The sequence below is a fragment of the Zalophus californianus genome, chromosome 11 (genome assembly GCF_009762305.2).
Source record: "Zalophus californianus isolate mZalCal1 chromosome 11, mZalCal1.pri.v2, whole genome shotgun sequence".
In the NCBI taxonomy this organism is placed as follows: domain Eukaryota; kingdom Metazoa; phylum Chordata; class Mammalia; order Carnivora; family Otariidae; genus Zalophus; species Zalophus californianus.
Window position 1 is genome coordinate 25,226,163 of NC_045605.1, and position 16,474 is coordinate 25,242,636.

General features: G+C 49.9%; 1 long non-coding RNA gene across 1 annotated transcript; it reads right to left on the bottom strand.

Moving 5' to 3' along the window:
• Positions 1 to 1,003: 1,003 nt before the first annotated feature.
• On the bottom strand, positions 1,004 to 10,209 carry LOC113915530. Its single transcript, XR_003517692.1, has 3 exons — positions 10,064 to 10,209; positions 1,425 to 1,586; positions 1,004 to 1,131 (listed from the first exon to the last, which is right to left on the bottom strand). It is a non-coding gene; the product is annotated as an uncharacterized LOC113915530 (long non-coding RNA).
• Between the last annotated feature and the right edge of the window lie 6,265 nt (positions 10,210 to 16,474).

The window sequence follows — 16,474 nt, forward strand, 5'->3', positions numbered from 1 at the left end:
TTATTGACGGATTACAGTAAGACATTATGAACCATATTGCTCCTATCCTGGAAGTGATAAATCATTTCACCATATAAAGTCTTGGAGTTGGAGCTAACTGCTCTCCCTTCTTGGCTTAGGAGCCCCCACCTGGGAAGCAGAAGCTGGGGGTGGGGCGGCGCTCGGAGGATGGGAAGGGGGGAAATGAAGGTAAAAGGGAGGAGCTCTCAGGTTAATCCTGTAGGTTCATTACACCGGAAAGGTGGGTCCAGGAAAGCCATGTTTGGCAGGTAACGGGCCTTGCCTGGATGACTCAGCAGCCTCCAGCATGGCAGCCAAGCTGAGTCGGTGAAAGGAAGCACAGTTCCTCCAGGCCTGATGAGTGAGGTTATAAAGAGCTCACTGAAATGCATTTCAAAGCCATCCACTATCCCAGTAAGATGCTTCAAAACCAGGCTCAGAACTAATCCAAAAAGAGGGTGTCTTGATCCAAGTTCACAATGCATGCGAACAAGTCACCCAGCATCTGCCAGGAGGCCTTGGTTCTGTGCAAATGGGGAAATTAACAAAGTTCCGCTGAGTGTGCCACCCATTAGTAAAGGGCCACTGGGCTCTCAAAGGCTCTGGGATTTAGATACTCAGCCTCCACAGTGAGGGTCCTGGCTTCTTCCACTGAAGAAGAAAGAGAACAGCCAGGGAGTTGGCTTCTTCCACTGAAGCATCCCAAAGTGCTTTCCCAGGGAGGATTATTTATCTCATTGGGTCGATAAGGCTCAGAGAAGCCAAGTCTTGCCCAAAGCCAACCAGCAAGTCAGTTCCTGAAGTGGGAATTGAGATCCAAAGCTCCCAGCCCTATTGTGGCCATTGGATGGCACCCTCTGAGGGGCTCCTGAGGAGAGCAGAGGACATGGGGCGAGCCCTCTTGCATGGGAACTGTGGCAGACTAAGGGAACGGGACCCATGCGGAGGTGGAGCCTTACAGACCCAACAGCACGCAGAAAACAACTCAGAGCATGCATCCTACCTGAGGTATATCAGCGGCATTCTCTTTGTAAATAAGGACATCAGTATTGAGATTAGTGGTTGTGTAGTCATAAAATACTAGAGTTGGAAGAAGCCCCAGGAGAGCATCCATCCAATTTCTTTTGTTGCCTGGTGAGAAAATGGAGATCCAGAAAGATTAACTCGATGCTCAAGGTCACACAGTTGGCTCATGTCAGAGCGAGGGTTGGAGCCTGCATATCTTAAGTATTGACCCTCTGTTCTTTCTAAATGCCAAAAGTTCTGACAATAATAAAAATAATTACCTGATCTTTGACAGCACCTTGAAACTAAGTGAATCACCACCTTAAACAGTAGCTAGTCTTCCCCTGCACTTTCCTGCTATCTGAACAGAAATGGCATGAGGAAACCAGAGGTAAAGGGGTGGTGTGCACTGCTCAGACCTGTAATCTAAGATGGAAAGCCTCCTGAATCTTCTACTCCATTGGTCTTGGAGAAAATGAACACAGCCATGGAAAGAAATGGTGGTACATTTCAGGGAGGCTCTCAGAGAGCTGGTGAAGCTGGTCTCACGGGCAAGGTCAGGCCCACTCTGGGACAGGTATCTAAAAAAACAAAACAAAAAAACAACAAAAAAAAAGACGTGTCTGGAACAGTGTTCTCAGGCTTCTTGCGTGGGCCTCCACTGAGTGACAACGGGCTCTCGGCAGAGGTGGCAACTGGCAGCGGGAGGCTCTCCCATCGCTCACCCACCAGGTGTTCTTCCCAGCAACCACATCAGCTTGGCAGGGAGTGCCGCATCCAGGGCGTTGGGAGGGGCAGAGAGGTGCAGCTCCCTCTCCTTTGCGGTCCAGGTGTCAACAGATGGGATATGGATCTGCCCCTCCCTTAACAAATAAATAGGACTTTTACAGGCTGAGTAATCCCACATGGGATAAGCCAGACTGTCAGTTATCTCAGGTTTTCCAGCCAGGGTCTGCCCTCCCCAGTCTGCCCTCCCCAGACCCAGAGCCCATCACAATTCCTGTAAGGAGCGGCATTTCTAGAACGCCGGCCATCCCCTGGGCAGCCATGAGGCTGCATGTGCCCCCACTGGAGTTATGGGGAGCCAAGTCTTCCTGGGAGCTGCCGCTCATCCTTTAAATCCCCCCCCCCATTTAGCAAATGTCCTGCTCCCGTTCCCAGTCTTTACGCTCATGGTTGTGTGCAGGTGCAGGCAATCCCTCCCGTTCAGCCCCGAGAGACAAGAGTGAAATTGCTGAGAAGACGGATTTAAGGAAGGAAAACACTTCCTTGTTGAGAACGGCATCAGCCCCAACCTTTTTACACTCCTAACCACTGCCAGGCTTTAGTGAAATAGACCAAGGGATGAGCTCCCTGGCTGTTCTCTTTCTTTGGATTCCCTTCCAATGCCAGGCCTCTGAGCAAGAGGGGCAGTCTGCTGGGTCCTGAAAAGTGAGAAGGGGACACTGGCAGGTGGACAAAGACCAGGTTAGACGCTAAGTCCTTGAGTTCAACAGTGCCTGCCTTCTAGCCCCCTGCAAGAGAGAGAGCTCATGGAGTTAATGTGGAAAGAGTGTTAGGAATTCAGAAGTCCTGCGGTCTGATACGGGCTTAGAGGTCAGTAAACCTTCCTAAACCTGGGGTTCTTCACCTGCAAAATGGGGATAGTAATACCTCCCCTCCTCCCTTCACATAATTGTGAAAATTAAATGAGTTAGAATAAATGAGAGCTTTGAATCGCTGACGAGTACTGCACTCCAAGTGAGTCCTCATTTTGCTCTTTTGAGCAGTTAGTTCACGGCATCCGCACCCTGCCGGTGTGGTTGAGCCACTCCCAGCCGTTGCTGAGTTCCCCAGGTGGGTTCCCACCCAAGGGAGGGTAAAGGAGGTGAGCCCTGGGGTTCTCGTTTGCCTCCCTCCTTCCTATAAATATTCTACAAGCACTGAGCCAGGCACTGCTCGGAGAGGAAAATAAGACAAAATCCCTAATTTCAAGGAAGGACAGTAGAACCAACCCCCTAGTCCTAGCCCATGGTGGCGATTGTCTGATCTAGGGGAGAGTAAAGTTTGGGACAATACAAACTGTCTCAGTCTTCAACAAGCACCTCATGGATGGATACCAATAACGATAAGAGATCTTTCTGGACCTTTCAGGCCTGAACCCCAGCCGAGAACCCACGGAAACCAGTGATCCAACCCATTGTGAGTGGTCACCCACTTCCCATCTTCTCACTGGTCAGAAAGGCTGGAGCCTTTGACTCACACAAGCCTACTTTGCAGCATGGGGTCACGTTAGGGTCAGCTGTCAATCCCTAACACTAGAAAAGCTCACCTCTGACTTAGTCATGATCTCCAGGGTTTTCATCTACAAGCAATGAATTGGCACTTTCCACTGAGGGATGACGATTGGACCCTGTAGAGCCTCCTTAAGCTCCATGACTTAATGACTCCCCAGGTTAATGGAAGCAAAAGCCATGTAAGAAGTCACAGCTGCCAGGAACTTTTGGTGAAAGAGCGAAACTTTCTGAGCAGGTTGGGGAGTAGCAGCGCTAATCCCCCGAGCCATCCCCCTCCCCCGCTCCCCTTGCCCCCCCCCCCCCCATCTCAGGCTTGTTTTGACAGCTCGCCCAAGCTGGGTCCCATGAGAAGAACATCAATATTGCTCCTTTCCCTTTTCACGTCTTTCGTCTTTCGCTCCAACCCATCGTTTGCCGCAGGGGGAAGGAAGAAACAATCAAGCATTGTCTTGTTCTGGCCCGGTGTGTCAGGGCCTCATGGAATAAATATTATTTGCCTGGGAGGGGAACTGGCTGGCAGACAGCTCACAGTGTAAAGTAAGGGCTGGGTAGGACAGGGAGGGCGGTGATGTTTGGGTTTGGTTTTATTAGGAGTTTAATCTTTTTCTCCCTTGGTTCTGTGGGTTTTGTTCCCCCGGACAGGCCATTAAGCATGAAGCCGGTCTTGTGCAGGGCCCCTGCCAAGAAGAAACAAAAGAGATTTTTTTGCAGCGTGTGCCCTTGGTCACTCCCTCCATGTCCAGCTCTGGGTGAGCCAGGGGTGTGCCTTCTGGCGACTCTCACAGGCCAAAAAGAACATCTTGGAACATTCCACCTGCCATGGCAGCCCCTCAGCAATTATGGTCGGGACAGCAGCCCCCGTCTGGAGAGACAGGGGCCCCAGATATCCCAGTCAGTCTGCATCTGTTGTGTTCCTACTGTGTGCAGATCAGTAGATGCTCTAGTATGCTGCATTTCAATTTTCCTTTGCGCCTTTTGCCTGAAGAAAGCCTCCCATCTCTCTGGAATAGAAACTGAAGATCAGTCACTGACTAAGAGGCCGGCATTGGAGGGACTGCACCAGAAAGGCTCTCAGGAGGAGGAGTGGGTAAGAAACACAAGGGCCTTTCTGCCTTGGGACAGCCACAGAGCAGTGGGGGTAGGAAAGGGGTGTCTCTCTGCTGTGCAATCAAAAGTCCCCCCTCCCCCTCACCACAAAAATCCCTCACCCCTAAAATCCATTCTGAGTGCAAGCTACCTACCCAACCTCTGTAATAATAGCTCTTCATGGCCGAGAACTTACTGTATGTTGGACATCATGTGAAGTGCTTTTACATATAGTATCTCATTTAACAGAATGGCATCCCCACCTGTCCAGTTCCATAGATGAGAAACCGAAACTTGGAGAGGCTGCGGAACATGTCCAAGGTTACACAGCTGATTAGAAGGCTCTGAACCCACCTCTATCTGCCTCCACAGTTTTATGCTTTCAGAGGCACTTCCCATAAGCAGAGACGGATTTGTGAAGACCCTCCTACCTCCAAGCCAGCCAGGACACACCTTTGCTAAGGGGACAGGTACCATCTGTCACTGTGGTGAGAGGCTCCCTGGCCTCAGAGAAGGGCAGCCACGCCCTGGGCTTTGGGGCCATTGTGCCGTCTTCACCTGTGGGAGACCCTCTGTTCCCAGAGGGCAGAAAGCCTGTCTGTGGACTCTACTTAATTATTTCTGTATCCCAAATTATTCAGCGCTTTCCTCGGTGCCATGTACAATTAGGGATTTAATACATGTTTTCTGAGGATGATAATGATCTCATCATGCCAGCCAGGGAAATAAATATCGCCCCCCTTCTCTTAAGGAGAAACAAAGAGCCACAGAAGGCTAAGCCCTCCTGGGCACTCAGTGCCGTGTGTAGAGGGCATGGGCATGTGAGTTCCGCAGACCTTGCTTTGGATCCTGGCTCAGCCATATACTAGCAGGGTGCCTGGGGCAAGCCAGTTGACCCTCTGTGAGGCTGAGTTTCCCCAGACACCTACCTTATAGGTTAGTGTCAAGATTAGGTTGAGAAAATGCCCCCAAAGCTCCTTGACTGGCAGAGTCCTGGTTCAGTGTTAGTTTCCTTATCAGTGCATCTCTTTCTTTCAGTAAGACTCTCATGGTTCAAGAATCTTGATTCTCTTCTGCCTTGGGGACATTCCCACCACCACACACAGCTGGTGCCACACCGGGCTCACAGGCATGAGGCCCAGACTCGGGGCCACTGTCCCCCCTCAGTGGCACGGCTGAGACCAGGCTGGAGCTTTGCAACAAGATGTAACTCAAGCAAGGAATAACAAAAGGGGACATAAAGCCAGAAGAATGTGCCAATAAGTCACAGGGTGACTTCTGCTCCTTGTGGCCTACTATAGGGAGGCCTCTCTGTCCAGCCCCAACTGTCTCCAAGGAGCACCCTCCAGCCTGTCTAGGGTCCTCAGGGTCCAGGCTGAAGAGAAAGAAGTTGAGGTACTAGAGTGCTCTCTCCCACCCAAGACCTACTTTTGGAGTTCCCGCTTCGAGTCTGAAGACAGGCCTTCTCCCCAGATGATAGCCAGAGTAAGCGTTCCTTTCCCAGAGTCCCTGCTTCCTTACACTCAGGAGGATAACCATATCAATCCAACATCAATAAACCCTGCATCTATCCAAGAGAAGGGGACATTTATGACAAGTGCTTTATCTTGATGCCATCTCATTGGATCCTCACATCAACCCTGTCAAGTAGTTTTGTTTTGTTTTGTCTTTTGTTTTAAAGATTTATTTATTTATTTTAGAGAAAGAGAGTTGGGGGAGGGGTAGAGGGAGAGGAGAGAGAGAGAGACTCTCAAGCAGACTCCCTGCTGAGCAGGGAGCCCGATGTGGGGCTCAAACCCACGACCCTGAGATCATGACCTGAGCTGAAATCAAGAGTCAGACGCTTAACCGACTGAGCCATCCAGGCGCCCCCTGTCAAGTATTTTTGGATTATCATTCCTAACCCACCGTTGAAGACATTTTAGCTTGGAAAGATTATGTGAATTGACCAAGTTCATGGCCGGCTAGCAAGTGGCAGAGCAAACACTCATTCTAAGCCCAGCTGTCGGGTCTCTCTGTCCTTAAGCCCAGGATACCAGCCCTAGCATCTGCACCTTCCCTAGGAATGAAGCTGGGGCTCTCCTACACAACAAAGTTTCCTGGAAGTACTGAGTCAAAGAAATGAGCACCGGATGAAGCCACAGGCATGAGGCAAGGGGACCTGAGAGTTGTCCCTCCCTCTGCCAGGTAGTCGATCAGAAGACCAGGGTTCAAGTGCAGGTTTCACCACGTGAAGAGTGTACAGGTCAGAAACATTACCCTCAGTGCCTCAGTTTCTGCATCTGTAAAATGGGGGAACAAATGAATTAATATATATAAAGTCCTCAGAATGGTACCCAGTACATAGTAGTTATTAAATAGATATAGGTATTTTATCAACGTTGTGTTGTTGTTACTATTATTTCCTCTCAAAGTTCTGTGAGGAATAAATGAGGCGATGGATGTGGAAACACATTACAAGCCACAAAGGTCAGGGATGAGTACTCACATATGCTGATGGGATAATAGGAAAGGAGACTTGGCTTCACGTGATGTGTTCCAAGAGTCTCAAAACCTTCAACGTGAGACACAGAACTACTCCAAAAAGCAATCTTCTGGGTGCCTGGGTGGCTCAGTCGGTTAAGTGTCTGCCTTCAGCTTCGGTCATGATCCTAGGGTCCTGGGATCGAGTCCCGCATTGGGCTCCCTGCTCAGCAGGGAGTCTGCGTCTCCCTCTGCCCCTCCCCCTGCTTGTGCTCTCTCTCTCTCTCTCTCTCTCTCTCTCTCTCATGTACTCTCTCTCTCAAATAAAATCTTTTAAAAACAAAACAAAAAGCAATTATTTGCTTTCTGGTTGTTTTTGTGTGTCCTACCTCCATTTTAGACCAGATCTTTTCTGTCATGGAGCTAGCTGTTTGCATTTCATTTAGTTATCCTCGATCACTGCATACCACAGGTGTCAAAGAAGCAGCACCTGGTCTAAGAGGTCCTTGGATGTCTTAGTGTGAACAGAGAATACAATGCAGCTCTGTCTCTTTCTCAGGTAGTCCAGGTGCGTCCTTTCCTGACAGTCTGGAGGAACCCGGCAGGCAAGCCACCCAGCCAGGGGTGCTGCTAGCTGGTTAATGGCCACGAACCGCAAAATACCACCCTTCAAGGTCTTGTAGCAAAAGCTCCTTGGCCAACATTGGGCCAGTTTCAAATGTGTCTGGTCAATTAGCCAAACAAGAGTTACTTGAGAGCAAATTTGCACCCAGCACTATGCTGGAAACACAGGGTTATGTAAGGGAAGTGGCTACGCCATGGTCCCGGCCCTTATAGAGGTCAGTCTGGCTGGTGAAACAAGGCCAATGAAACCGAAACAATGAGAGAATTATAAAAGATGGTGATATAATGAAGGGTTAGATTTTACGGCACCGAATGTCAATGCTGGAGTATAAAGGGAGACAGACAAAAGCTAGAGGGGGCAGGAAGGCTCATGCAGGAAAAGATTCGTTAGCTGGGCCTTGATGGCTGTGTAGGAGTTGCATTGGTGGAAGGCATTCCAAGCCCGGGAAACTACATGAGAGAAATCTAGGAGGTCGAAGACACCAAGGACTGTTTATGGGACAGAGGCGAAACTGGCATGATTGGAGCAGCGTCCTTATTCCCAAACCTCTCCCCTGCTTTGCAAGAACCAGGAAAATGAATTCCTATTGGAAACACAAGTAGTTGAAGTTGGTCCAGTCGGTCCTATTTGGCCTCCCCCATCGATAGCCCTGTATAAACCCTGGCGAGCTACGTAACCACTTTGAAACTCACTCTCCTCCTCTGTAAAACGGGGATGACAAGAGCTGTTGAACAGAGTGAGAATTCAAAGGGAGGGTATGTGGAGGCTCCCAGGGCCAAGTGCTGATAGGCAGGTGATGAGGACCATTCTCCCCTCAAATTCCAGAGTCAGTAGCTCCCAGCTCAGGTTCTCTGGAGAAGTGCCCTTCCATGCTCTCCCAGGAGCTACTGCCCATCTCTCCTTGCAGAGAGCAGCAGGAGTTGCTTTGTCTCTCTACCTCTTCAACTAAGTTCCAGGCAGAGGATAAAGACAGAGTTCTCTGCTCTTGAAACTCACTCCTGCCCTGCAGAGGAGGGTGAACCCGATTTGTGTGAGTCTCTTGCTGTTGACATTGATCCATAGAGGGCGCAGGAGGACGCTGCCTGGGACCCACCTACCCTCAAAGCAGACTGCACCCTGACCTTGTGGGATCCTAACAGATGCCCTCAAACTTGACAGGGGGCCCTTCAGAGCTAGGCCTCTCTGAATGAAGCAAGCTGTCCTGGGGGGGGTGGGGGTGGGGGAACCCTGCTAGTTTTGCCACTCTCCTTTTTCTCTTCCTTGAGAAGAGCCAGGAAGGTGGAAAGGGCCTTGGGAAAACTTCTCAAAAGTGCTCACTGATCCGAGAAAAAAAAGTGGCCCGGTAAGGAGCTGCCCCAGATTGGGAGCACCCGTGAAAGCGTGAGCCAGAGAAAGGAATGATCGCCTGGCCCTTCTGCGCAGCCTTGCGGCGAGACTGTGTCTGTAAAGAGCCGCGGAAGGCAGTTGCTCAGGGTTGGAAACAAACAACACACTGAAATGCCTTGGGACAAGGAGCATCTAGTCGATCAGCCCCGAGGGACAGGCCCGCACCTCCTGACACTGCTCCTCGGCCCGGTTTCAGGCCACTGAGTCCAAGTTTCTGCCACAGACCCAGGGCTGAGGCTGTTTCCAAAGAGCTTGATAATAGTTTTCCACCTGTGCCTTGCCCCAGCCCCACGGCCCAGCGCGCCTGCCCTGTTTCCGCCCGTCGGGCCGGGCCCGCAGTCATTGCTGAGAAGGGAGTCACGGTCCAGCGAGGCCGGGCCTGGGGGGCGGGGAGGGAGGAGAATGGGGGGGGCGCCCGGGGGTCCGGAGGGGGCCGCCCCGCCCGCCCCGCAACCCGGCCCGGGAGGGACCGGCACTGCCTGCGGACGGAGAAGAAGCCGCCGGCGCCAGCACGCGAGACTCTGGCTGCCCGGGCTCCGCACCCCCTCCGCCCTCCCCTGCGCCCGGGGCCGTGAGACCGTCCTCTGGGCGGCTGCGCTCCGGGACACTGCCGGGACCTCCGCACAGACACCCCGCGTGAGAGGGGGTCGCGGTGGGGGGGGCAGGGCGTGCGTGCACACGTTGTCCGTGCGTGCGCAGGCGTGAGCCTGGGAGGGGGGGCTGCAAGGCGGGGCAGGGCGTGTGCGCGCTGGTGCGTGCGGGTGCACTCGAGAAGGCGTGTGTCCGCCTATGCGCCCGTTGTGTCCGTGAGTGTGCGCCCGTGCGCGTGTGAACGGAAAACCTAACAGAGAATTCCATGCAGCCTAAAAGACAGCCCCAAGCCCCTGGATGGGAACCCCTAGAATGTAAGCTCCATTGGGGGGGACTTGTGTTTGATTGTTCACTGCTATATCCCCAGTACCTCTTAGGGTACTTGGTACATAGGAGGTGCTTAATAAATCGTCGTTGAGTTAGTGAGTGGATCCCAGAAGTGGAGGGAGGCCATTCTGGAACCGGAGAGAGTGGAGAAGGAAAGCACATCTCACCTACTTGGCTGTTCTGGGTACCAGCCCTGTCTGTCCCGAGTCAGCCCTTCTCCGCAGGCAGGTTGTACCACGTTCACTTCCCTGCTCCCACTGGTTCACGCTTTCCCCTTGACCGGCCTGTTTCCCGGGTCTCCTACCTGTTAGCCCACAAGTGACAGAGCGCGGGAGACGGCCAAGCCGAGGAGCAGGGCGCTGCCTATAGAGAGCTACCGAGGCGGCCTCCCCCTTCTGGAAGCACAGGGTAAGATCCGATGAGACCCGGCGCTGTTCCTTTGCTGCTCCGTTGGGGAATTTAGACTGGGAGCTTCAGTTTCTCCACTTTCAAATAGTAGCTGTTACATTTGCCCCACAGAGTTGTTGCAAAGTCAAGGAGTCCCTAGAAGGAAGAGTTCTGGAACACATGGTAGGTCTTACAGAAAGTTTGGTTTCGCAGCAGTCTGGGAGTGTCCCGTGTGTGGCGGGGGATTGGTTATGGTTTGATAATCGCTACCAGAACACCCCTCCTTTTTTCACAAGTTGCCTTGAGGGGAATTTAATGGCTGTTAAAAACTGAGGCAGGGGGCGCCTGGGTGGCTCAGTCGTTAAGCGTCTGCCTTTGGCTCAGGTCATGATCCCAGGGTTCTGGGATCGATCCCCACATCGGGCTCCCTGCTCCACAGGAAGCCTGCTTCTCCCTCTCCCCCTGCTTGTGTTCCCTCTCTCGCTATATCTCTCTGTCAGATAAATAAATAAAATCTTAAAAAAAAAAAAAAAAACTGAGGCAGGCTTCATTTCTAAAACCTTCAGAGGTTCTCTGCTGTGAGTCATGTATTCAGCTGGGGCCTCCTCACACTCAGGAGGGAGGTTTTTCCAAGTCACCTTGCCACCAAACTGGGGTGCTCCCAGGTCTGGCCTCTCCGCTTGGGGACCTTCTCCTGCCCACACGGGCTGCCTCCATAGCTACCCTGGAGGAGATTAGCAAATTCTTCCTTCGCTTGGAGAGAGAGACACTAACGTGAAAATCTAATCCTGCAGTAACATTTTTCATCACTAAAGGAAGGATCAGCTTTCACCCTTCTCAACCTGATTTAAGGACTCACCAGAAATAACAACCTTCATGGAGTAATTAGGAAATTATCCTCTTACAAATTGGTAGATGTCTCCTTTCTTTTCCTTGGGATAAGGAGGTTGTTTTTCTTTTACCCTGGTGAAGCTGGTGCGATTAACCACACCACCCGGGTAATTGTTCACTTGTGGGTAAGTTGATAGCCTGCCCTTCCAGGGCGCGCCTGCCAACACTCTCCAGAATAACATGTTACATCCTCTCTGCAGCCCTTCCTGATGAAAAGAAAACTTCAATCATATTTAGTTAAAGGAGTTCTTTAAACCTGGCCTGTCAGTACCCTGGAGGTGGAGAATGACACTGAGGTTAAGGAAAGGTTTTGTAGAACTGGCTAGACATGAATTTGTTTAAAGGGATTGGGTGCCTTCAGTCTGAGCCTAATCGATGCTGACTGTTCCTGGGCTTGTGGAAAACTGAGTCCAGGAAGTCCTGAAAGGCCCCAGGAAGAATTTTCAGTTGATAGCAATGAGAAATCCCCAACTGTGAAATTTCTAAGTCCTAATCTGTTTTAATTTAGAAATCTACAATTTTAGTAGAAACGAGACCAGAAGCCCAAAGGTAAAAATGGAATTAATATCAGCCTCCTCCTTCCACTTTGATATGTTCCGTCTCACTCTGTACCTTCCCAAATTCTTTCTCTCTCTCTGTCTTACACACACACACACACACACACACACAAACATGCACACGCACGCACACAGAGCAACAACCAACAGGCTTGACAGATCTCTTGGATTCATTAAGAATCTTCTGGAGTTTTCAGTATGCTAAAAGAAGTGCTGAAAGATATGTCTGTGTATATATGTGTATGTGCGTGCACACACTTATCTCTTAGGGCTTCTGTTTAACACTTGATATATTCCAGGAGCTCTTACATTCTCTCAGTGCAGTCATAAAAAACACAGCAAAACAAACAAAATGACGCTCTGTGGCAGGTGTTGTTACTCTCCCCATTTCGCCAAGGAGGAGCCTGAAACTAGGACTCAGGGAGGGGCAGTGACATAGGTGATGTCCTGCCGTCAGCGTGCAACACGGCCGGCATTGGAGTGGGTGTTCCCTCCCAGGGCATTAAAAATCATCATCTCATCGGACACTGGTGTAGAAAGGATCTCATCATAAAATCAACGCTGTATAGTGAATGGCTGATAGCAATTTCATGTGCTGCCCCTTCCAGAAGTATTTGCCCTGAAATAGGAAGCAATTCATAATCCAAATGAAGAGAGCTCTAATGGTAAAAATTTCAGGCGCCAGTGACAGGTTAGTAAAGGAAATAAACATAAGGACTTAGATGGACAGGAATCTCTTGACTTACGAAAGTTGACAGGAGTTTTATTTCTAGGAGCCCCTACAGGCCTCCTGGATGTCTCTCTGCTCTCAGCTTGTCTCCTTCCAACCTGCTCTGTGTAGTACCAACTGCTCATACAAGGATCAGAAGGGAAGGCTCCCTAGTACAATGCTTCCCAAAGTGTACACCCAGGACTAGCAGTGATTTTGGTACCTGAAAGTTTGTTAGAGATGCAGATCCCCAGGCCCTCAGATCCACTCAATCAGAAACTCCTGGGGAGGGGACCAGCAGTCTGTGTTCTAACAGGCCTCCTAGGTAATGCTGGTGCACCCTCAAGTTTGAGAACCACTGCCTTAGAGCCTACAAGAGGATGCCCAGACACCTCCCCAAAAGTTAACTGACCCCAATAGGTCCGTTAGAGTCTAACTACACCCCCAGACTCTGTTTCCTAAACATTTCTTAACCAACTGAGCCACCCAGGAGCCCTGTTTCCTAAACATTTCTTTTTCATGTATCTCTGATACATGGTGCCCGTTATTTTGAAAGGGCTTGCTTTCTTCTTTAATTGGCAAACTCCTACTAATTATTTAAAGCTCAATTCAAAGATTTCCCCCTCTCAAGACTTCACCTGTTTTCTCCTAGCAAAGTTTCACTCACCCATTCTCCTGTCCCCCTACAGCACCTGTGCGTACCTCTCCTTCCCCCTACAGCACCTGTGTGTACCTCCCTCTACGCACCTGTGTGCACCTCCCCTGCCCCCTACAGCACCTGTGCATACCTCTCCCTACAGCACCTGTGCATACCTCCCCTGCCCCCTACAGCACCTGTGTGCACCTCCCTCTACAGCACCTGTGTGCACCTCCCCTGCCCCCTACAGCACCTGTGCATACCTCTCCCTACAGCACCTGTGCATACCTCCCCTGCCCCCTACAGCACCTGTGTGCACCTCCCTCTACAGCACCTGTGTGCACCTCCCCTGCCCCCCTACAGCACCTGTGTGTACCTCCCTCTTCAGCACCTGTGCATATCTCCCCTGTTCCCCTACAGCACCTGTGCATACCTCTCCCTACAGCACCTGTACATACCTCCCTCTGCAGCACCTGTGTGTACCTCCCCTGCCCCCTACAGCACCTGTGCATACCTCTCCCTATAGCACCTGTGTGTACCTCCCTGCCCCCCCCCGCACAGCACCTGTGCGTACCTCCCTCTACAGCACCTGTGTGCACCTCCCCTGCCCCCTACAGCACCTGTGTGTACCTCTCTCTACAGCACCTGTGCGTACCTCCCCATTCCCCTACAGCACCTGTGCATACCTCCCCATCCCCCTAGAGCAGCTGTACATACCTCAACAGCATTGTCCTATTGTGTTCCTTTGGTTTCTCTGCATACCTTTATAGTGGACTGTGATAATGTCTGGGATTTCATCTTATTCCTCTCTGTATCTCCAGCACCCAGCATTGTGCCAGGAATGCAGTAGGTGCTTAATAAATACGTATTGAATAAATGAATAAGTGAATGCACAATCCCAAGTATTATAACAAGCATATTGAGTAATAGAGACAGGCGACTGGCCTTTGGGCACATACCTGGTTGCTTCAGAGCCGGATCTGACCCCAGGCATCCTGACTCCCAGCCCAGGATAGCAATTGTAACTGTTTCACCTAGACTGGGCGTCTTTAGGTAATGTAATTGTTAAACAAGAGAATCGTTTTTGGCTACTTCGTGACAGATAATTACGCCAAACACACAGAACTGGTAAATTTCTTCCCTTTAGGCTATGGAGCTGCGACTAGATGAGGTCACAGGCTCTGTCAGTTATCTCTGTATCTGTTTGTCTTTATATATGGCACTAACCTATCGCAATGATATCTAGACCAACTATTAAACCATTTATAATGCCCAGGAACCAATTTGTAGCAGCCAGCAATTAGCTCTATTCATGTTTTTAATTTTTCTCCCTTTGAAGTTTAATGGATGGTTATTATGATGTAGTCTTCACTGCCTCCGAGTCTGCAAGCTGCTCGCAGCCTGTCTCCAGCTAAGGATTAGCTTCTAGAGAGAAACGGCACAGAACCTAAAGAGACCCTTAGGATCTGTTTCCAAGTCTGCTGCTTTGCCTGGGTCTTCTTTCCTCACGAAGAGAATCAGGATGAAAAAGGATAAGGAATATACCCATTTGTTCATTCATTCATGGCAACACACGTCGAGTGAGCCTTCCTATGTGTTAGGTACCGGGGACACACAGAGAATGAGATATACCTACCTTCACAGAACTCCTAGCCCAGTGAGGGAAGCAAGGATTGCAAATAGGAATCTATAGTGTGATGAGTGCTGTTGCTAGAGGAGGCACAGGGGAGGGAAGTGTATCTACACTGGGAACTCCAGTGTGAGTAGCCAGTTGAGACGGAAGGGAAGGAGAGGTCTGGAGGGAAGAGGGAGGAAGGCGCTCCTGAGAAATTGAAAGTAGTTCCCATGGCTGGACTCCTCTCGATAGTCATTGGCGCTTCATCTTGGGTGGGATGCCTTGAAATCCGGTAATGCACGAGAGGCCCGGGCTATGAAAGATGGAGAGCAGTTACAGTCTGGTGTGAGGAAGGAAGGAGACGGTAGGAGCCATGATTTCTCAGCAGTGACTTCCTTGTGGGTGGTAGGTACAGCCGACAGTTTGCTCCTTGTACCAAGGAGAATCCATTTCTTCAAGCCATTTGTGGCTTTGGGGACTAAGGAGGTTGCCGAAGACAGGGAGTTGTGAATAAAAGGTTTTGAAGTCATCATTTCTCTTTCAGATAGCCCCTTTCCTCAGAGCTTAAGAAACATACTCAAAAGTCTCTTTCATCCTAAAAAGAAAAATTGACCTAACTCAACATAAGCCCTCCCTCACCCTGTGACAGTTGCAAGCTCTTTCTCTCTTCCCTTCCTTTGTTAACCAGGTTCACCCCCTCCTTTCATTCACTTTTCCGTACATGGCTGCCATGCTTGTTTCTCTGCCCCCAGAGAACCACTACAGCAGAGGTTATCAGTGGCCTTCGATGGCCATATCCGATGCCTTCATTTATGTGTTCAACGAGATTTTATTACGCATCTGCTCTGAACCAGACACTGTTACAGACCCTAGGATATGGCGCTGTAAAGCCTCTCTTGGAGCTTACATGTTACTGAACCCCTTTTAGTTCTTAGGTCCCTGTAGCATCTGCCTTTGTTGCCTTCTGGAAGCACTCGCTTGCTTTCCGTGACACTCATCTCCGATGGTTCTCCTATCTTTTATGTCATTCCTCCTCAGCCTCCTCTGTTGATTCCTCTTTCTCACCCTATTCATTAAAACCTGACATGGGGTAGGGTTGTGTTCTAGCCTCTAGACTTATCCTCCAAGAATGGATCATTTTCTCTGATTTCAGTTCTCAAACGTGTATCTCAGTATCCGTATTATCAGCTCCCTCCAGACATCTGCCCGTGGATGGCACCTCCATGTCAGCATAACTACGCTGAACCCCATGTGCTGTTGCCCCCTGGCTGCTCCTCCTGAGTTTCCCATCTTAGTGAATCCTGCCACGTGGGGCTCTGTGCTTAGCGGGTAGTCTGCAGGAGATGCTCTGTCTCCCTCTCCCCCCTCTCCCTCTGCCCCTCCCCCGGGTCATGCTCCCGCTCTCTCTCTCAAATAAATAAATAAATCTTAAAGGAAAAAAAAAATTTTTTTAAGTGTAAAGGGCTCTTAAAACCAAAAAAGTTTGAGAACTGCTGACAGAGAGGATTAAGGACCCAATTTAAAAAAAAAATGGGCATTTTTATTATTAAGCTTTATGTTAATTTTACAGATTAATTTGACTCTTAATGTTCAGGAATAAGATACAGATAGCAGATAAGTGACAGCTTGGGAAATGATTACAACAGAAGTTAAATCTCTAAAATTGAGAAATGTTCATACTTAAATGATGATTCGGCTTAATGATAAAAAAAAGTTTTGATTTTGATATAATCCAGTTAACCTATGTTTTTCCTTTTGTTGCTGTGCTTTGCTGTTGCATCCATGAAAACATGGCTAAATCAGTGTCACAAAACCTTTCCTCTACATGCTCTCCCAAGAGTTTTACAATTTTAGCTCTTGCATTGAGGTCTTTGATCCACATTTAGTTAATGTTTGTTTATGGTATAGGACGGTCCCAC